The sequence below is a fragment of the Schistocerca cancellata genome, chromosome 9 (genome assembly GCF_023864275.1).
Source record: "Schistocerca cancellata isolate TAMUIC-IGC-003103 chromosome 9, iqSchCanc2.1, whole genome shotgun sequence".
Taxonomy (NCBI): Eukaryota; Metazoa; Arthropoda; class Insecta; order Orthoptera; family Acrididae; genus Schistocerca; species Schistocerca cancellata.
Genome location: NC_064634.1, coordinates 136,511,920 through 136,518,653, shown reverse-complemented (window position 1 = coordinate 136,518,653; position 6,734 = coordinate 136,511,920). Strand labels below are relative to the sequence as shown.

At 40.0% G+C, this 6,734-nt stretch overlaps 1 non-coding gene across 1 annotated transcript; it reads right to left on the bottom strand.

Annotated features, from left to right (window-relative positions):
* Positions 1-4,462: 4,462 nt before the first annotated feature.
* Positions 4,463-4,537, bottom strand: Trnal-caa (transfer RNA leucine (anticodon CAA)). Its single transcript has one exon. It is a non-coding gene; the product is annotated as a tRNA-Leu (tRNA).
* Positions 4,538-6,734: the final 2,197 nt, after the last annotated feature.

Here is a 6,734-nt window from a genome sequence, read left to right as displayed (position 1 = left end):
AGCTAGATTGCGTGAGAGTGGCGTTCACATCAGTCAGTGCCTGACAATCCAGATTTTGGTCTCTCCAGTTTTCCTAAAATGCCTAAGGCGAATGTTTCGGCTGATTAATTATGAAGACCATGGCCAATTTCCTGTTTCAAACGGAATTTGGGCTCCGTCTCCATCTCTAATGACACCATATTCCTCATCCAATTGGTTCCGTGTGAACGATTAACGACTTTGGACCTTTACACTTGTCAGCCTGTGTAATGTCTCGATTGATTGGGCGATTGTTGGTTACGTTCCGCATCTATGCCTCGGGAACACAGTGTCAGTTGAACACGGTAAGTTGTAGAACGTAGTTTACACAATTCAAGTGGCGCGATGTCAGAATCGCACGCATTCACATATGTAAATGCCAAATTCACAATCAGAAAATACTCGTCGAGTGGAAACCCTGCAAATGCGGGATAATGACAGAAGATGAACGGGAATTCTTAAGCTCATATGGTGTGTGATTACAGAAATACAGAATTTCCCTGCAAATGTTCTGAAGATTTTATTTTCTTTCACATTTTTATTATATTATCGTCGACAGCGAGGTCGTGGCAGATGAATGATATCTACGAAGAATTTGTCAATGGTTTTCTCGAAATTCTCATACTCGCATTTGCAGTACATTACGTTAGTTTATCTGTAGACTTCAAGACTTTGTAACTAAAAGTCTAAGAAGCTGACCTTGCTTAGGGTGACTGAACGGGTCACAGGTGGCGGATAGTGAACCTTCCATCAGATATGGTGGACAGCTGCGAAAGGAAAAACAAAACCAAATCAACTTTATCTCTGTCTTGTAGCAAGCGTCAAAATGGTAAGCGTCTGTTCACCAGTGGTGCGGCTGAAACTTAGGTTCTGGAACTAACCCTTCCAGCCTTAACACGATCAGTCCACTCAATGTGTCCACTCAACATCAACTGATTCCAGGTGCAATCATCATGAAGCATTTTGATAATCATAGTATTACCCCCAGGTGGTCAATCCATCGTCAGTATTACTGGCGCAACTGTTCTTTCGGATTCTGGGAAGGCCAGGTTAAAATCCAACGGATTAAAAAGTGGAAGTCGGAGTCCTCTGGCCAACTTAAAACCAAAACAAATACATTTTTTGCAACACTTAACAAACACTTTTGGAATCAAGTAAACTTCGTAAATTGGGAGATATATAAAAAGAGTAGAAGATTCAAATTTTGGCACTTCAAGAAACACGAATGACGAATAATAACACCATGTGTTTCGACAGTTATCGTCTTTTTAAAAGTAAAACTGGCAAAAAATATTTAATAATATACCACATCTCGGAGTTGCTTTGCAGTCTTCAAAAATATTTTAAATTCAGTAACGGAGATAAAAACCCATTCATAGAAGACTAATGGCAATTTCTCTTAAATGCGCAAATAAAGGATACCCATATGCCATTCAAAGAGCATAACCATACAAAACCTGAAGAAGTTAATGAAGCCTGGGAAAAGTTAGAAAGCATCATCTCGAAAATTCCCTCAATCCACGTTAAAATATTAATGGGTGATTTTAATGCTTAATTGTTGTTGTTGTGGTCCTCAGTCCTGAGACTGGTTTGATGCAGCTCTCCATGCTACTCTATCCTGTGCAAGCTTCTTCATCTCCCAGTATCTACTGCAACCTACATCCTTCTGAATCTGCTTAGTGTATTCATCTCTTGGTCTCCCTCTACGATTATTACCCTCCACACTGCCCTCCAATGCTAAATTTGTGATCCCTTGATGCCTCAAAACATGTCCTACCAACCGATCCCTTCTTCTAGTCAAGTTGTGCCACAAACTTCTCTTCTCCCCAATCCTATTCAATACCTCCTCATTAGTTACGTGATCTACCCACCTTGTCTTCAGCATTCTTCTGTAGCACCACATTTCGAAAGCTTCTATTCTCTTCTTGTCCAAACTATTTATCGTCCATGTTTCACTTCCATACATGGCTACACTCCATACAAATACTTTCAGAAATGACTTCCTGACACTTAAATCTATACTCGATGTTAACAAATTCCTCTTCTTGAGAAACGCTTTCCTTGCCATTGCCAGTCTACATTTTATATCCTCTCTACTTCGACCATCATCGGTTATTTTACTCCCTAAATAGCAAAACTCCTTTACTACTTTAAGTGTCTCATTTCCTAATCTAATTCCCTCAGCATCACCCGACTTAATCTGACTACATTCCATTATCCTCGTTTTGCTTTTGTTGATGTTCATCTTATATCCTCCTTTCAAGACACTGTCCATTCCGTTCAACTGCTCTTCCAAGTCCTTTGCTGTCTCTGACAGAATTACAATGTCATCGGCGAACCTCAAAGTTTTTACTTCTTCTCCATGAATTTTAATACCTACTCCGAATTTTTCTTTTGTTTCCTTTACTGCTTGCTCAATATACAGATTGAATAACATCGGGGAGAGGCTACAACCCTGTCTTACTCCTTTCCCAACCACTGCTTCCCTTTCATGCCCCTCGACTCTTATAACTGCCATCTGGTTTCTGTACAAATTGTAAATAGTCTTTCGCTCCCTGTATTTTACCCCTGCCACCTTCAGAATTTGAAACAGAGTATTCCAGTTAACATTGTCAAAAGCTTTCTCTAAGTCTACAAATGCTTAATTAGGTAAAGGGAAAAAATATCAGAAAACGGTGGGGGGGGGGGGGGATTTCCTGTGCATAAATAGCCAAACCAAAACGTTCATAAATTTATACAACATTGTCTATGGATTGCAGCCATCTGGTGCAATATTTAGGTTACAATCAACAGTCGAGATCGCAATAATATTGGTTTATTTACCGGTTTCTGCTTACGTTAAAGCCATCTTCAGAATTTTTGGCCCCCTATGGTTGGTGCTGGCGGCTCGTAGGATTTTCCGCGATATCATGATCGTGCACTGTCAATCACTGGTATCACGAGAAAACCGACGAGCCGCCAGCATCAAGCATAGGGGACCAGAAATTCTGAAGATGGCTTTAACATACGCCGAATCTGGTAAATAAACCAATATTATTGTGATCTCGACTGTTGATTGTAACCTAAACCAAAATTGCCAAAGACTTGTTGCAAAAATTTTAACCTTAAAATTATGTCAACCTATTTCAAAAAGAACCCTTCAAAACAAAAAACGTGGCAGGCACCCAATAAATTTATTTGGGAATTTCAGACTGCTTATGTAACAATTTCATAGCCTAACTACGAAGAAATTTTAAATGTCCAAGTTAGGAAGGGGCTAATATTGATTGTGACTATTATTTAAAGCGAATAAAAGTAAAATTTCAACCTCAAAAACTCCTCAAAACAAAAAAATGTTAACTCAGAATTTGTCACTGCTAAAATAACCCCAGCTCTAACAAGCGAACTCGTCAAAAAACAATCCAACAATTGGCAAAGACTGAAAGAAAAGTTCATAAAAACAGCACAAAATTTAATTCCGCTTCGAAAGAAACAAAAATACCCTTGGTGGAACGCGGATTGTGAAGCAGCAGTTAAGTCTAGGCACGAGGCATTCAAAAATTGGAACAGTAATAAAACTGAAAATATGTACAACACCATTCTAACTAGAAAAGAAACATTTAAATTAATCCGACAGACTAAAAGGCACTATGAAAATGCCCAAGAACAATACAAGAAACTTTTACAAAACATTCCAAACTAACTCACAGTCTGTGCTTCAAAAATTAAAATGGCTGTTTGGCTCTTAACAACCAGGAAAATTGTAATTTACTTCCTAATTATTTTGAAAAACTAGTAAACTGTCCAGAACCAGTGAATAAATTGCAATCACAGCAAACTAATAACACCAACCCTAACTCTAAAGGACCTGACGAAATCGAAATAACTAAACAAATTAAGAGACTTAAAAACAATCAGGCATCTTGAGAAGACGGTATAATTGCAGAACTACTAAAATCAGCTGGCTCTAAAAGTAATCACTCAACTAATAGGGCATATCCGGCAAACTGCGGAAATACCTGAGAACTGGAAACCTGTCCTAATTCAGCCATTGCATAAAAAAGGGGATAGAACCAAGGGATCTCTCTTCTCCCCGTCACATACAAAATTCTCTCGAAATGTTTACTTGATCGAGCCCAAGAACAGTCAGAACCTAAATTTGGTGAATACCGAGCAGGCTTTAGGTAAAACAAACCCTGTTCAGAACAAATTCTTAATTTAAAACTAATTCTTAGGCACCAGAGGATTTATAGTAACAATATTGCATGTACATTTGTGGATTTTAGACAGGTCTGTGACTCAGTTGATTGTGAATTTCTTTCACAAATTTTGAAAGAACAAGGGCTAGATAATAAAACCCTAACACTGATTAAGGAAACGTTAACCATCACTAGCTTTAAAGTTAAATTCATGGGAGAAATTTCGGAACAATTTGATATAAAACTTCCTGGCAAATTAAAACTGTGTGCTGGACCGAGACTCGAACTCGGGACCTTTGCCTTTTGCGGGCAAGTGCTCTACCAACTGAGCTACCCAAGCACGACTCCCTCCTTCTCTTCACAGCTTTACTTCTGCCAGTACCTCGTCTTTGATATAAAGGCTGGTGTTAGACAGGGAGATGGACTCTCCCAGTCACTGTTTTGGAAAAGGTAATTACAGAATTACGAGACAAAATTCGAGTCAAAATATAGATCAATCAATCAAGTTAGGTAGAAGTGATGTTAGAGTAGATTGGCTCGCCTTCGCAGATGATCTGGCATTTTGAACCAGGGATATCCGAACAGGTCAAAAATAATTGAAATTCTTATAGCTGTTGCGGATGAAGTAGGACTACAAATATCATTCGAAAAAACGGAATATATGAAACGCAACAAATATGGTCCCGGAGGCAATCGCAAATATTTTTCCATGAAGACGCTGTCATCCGTCGCAGTGGGGTAAATGTGTTAACTCTAATGGCGATTACTTTTAAAATAATAAACCGTTCAATTACTTTCTTTACATCTGTCTCGTTTCATTACACTGCCCCTTATAATTTAGCTGAAGTGAATTGTAACGAAATGACATTACTTTATTGAGTTACAGCACTAATTCTAATTATAAATTAACTTAAAATGCTACATTTAAGGGTTTCTGTGGAGATACGCGTCAGTGAAGTAGAAGATGTTGCCAAATTGGAAGTTCTGTAATTCAGTGTTAAAGTCTACCACATTTTCTACATGACATTTATTGTGCTCTGACAACTTGTGGAATATATGTGTAACCACGTATCTGACTCCTTTCTCTGCTAATATTACCATTTTATAGAGCTGTTTTTGCTTCATGTGCCGCATTCAAGCTTCTCAATGATTTGGAGAAAAGAGGGGGGACGGGCTGGCAGCAGCACAATACGCCGCTCTGTATCCTACAGAAAAGTTAAAAAACAGAATCAGGAGATATGAAAAACAAACTAAAGCAGGCAATAAAACGGTGACTGTTAAAAACTGAAACATGGAGAAAAAGATACGAAGAAAATATAAAAAGAAAACGGTCGGCGATGCTGATTAAAACACATAGTAAATAGACAGGCACAAATAAAAAAAAACGCGGTGACAGTCTGGTTTCTGTTCGCACGAGATAAAAGACACAACTAGCAACAGTATGGTCGCTGTTCGCAACACTGACTGTGGACGCACAACACTAAACACTCAAAAGAGCACTATACAGACGACACGACGGCAGATTGGTGTGTGTGTGGGGGGGTGGGGGGTGGGAGGACCTGGACCGATGAGGGGGGAGAACGGGGGAGGAGAGGAAAGGAAAAAAGGGGGCAGCCAACGGAAGGAGGGGAGATAGAGAAAGGGGGGGGCTGGGCGGACGCGAGAAGGAGTGGGAAAGGTAGTGTAGGGGAGGGCAAAAGGACTTTTGGGAGAGGAGGTAGGCAGAGAGAGGGTACATCGGCAAAAAACAGGATGTAGGTGGGTGGGGGAGAGGGAGCCCGGGAGAAGGACAGAGGAAGCAGGAGGAGGTGAGGATCAGAGTTGATAGGAGAGAGATTGGGCATCATCCAGGAGGGGTAAAGTAGTAGTCAAAACACAAAGTCTTTTGAAGAAGTCTGCACATGTCTTTCTAGTATTAACACCAGATGTAGTTCTGAAAACACTATGCATGTAACTTGAATTTCCCCCGAAAAAGGTAGCATAAATCATTAGTGAATGGAAATATACAAAATAAACTAGTTTATTCATTTTTAAATTGCCTATAGAAGTAATCATGCATACTGCAATCTTATACTGTTCAATCAGAAGTATGCAGACACCGCTACATATGCGGAATTAACCACTAGATGTCTCTAGAGACGTGGACACTATAAAAGGCGCGGGGAGTGTCGTGTTTCCAGTAGAGATGCAGCAACAAGAGAATGGGTCTGTTAGGAGACCTCAGTGACTTCGGACAAGGTCCGGTCATTGGGTGTCACCTGAGTAATAAATCCATCAGGGACATTTAAGCTCCTAGAAGGATAGACTGCTGGTGATTTTATCGTGAAAAGAAAAGGTGAAGGAATAACCACAGCTAAACAGAGACCCGACGGAGACTGTAGCGCATTGCGGAGGGTAGCTGCGTAGAATAGCATAAAATCACCTGAAGAAATGACTCGTCAGTGCCAGAGTGCTACCAGCTGTCCACTTAGCACGGTGACAGTGCGTACTGAACTTAAAAGAATGGAGTAGAACGGGCGAAGAGCTCCTCATGAGCCA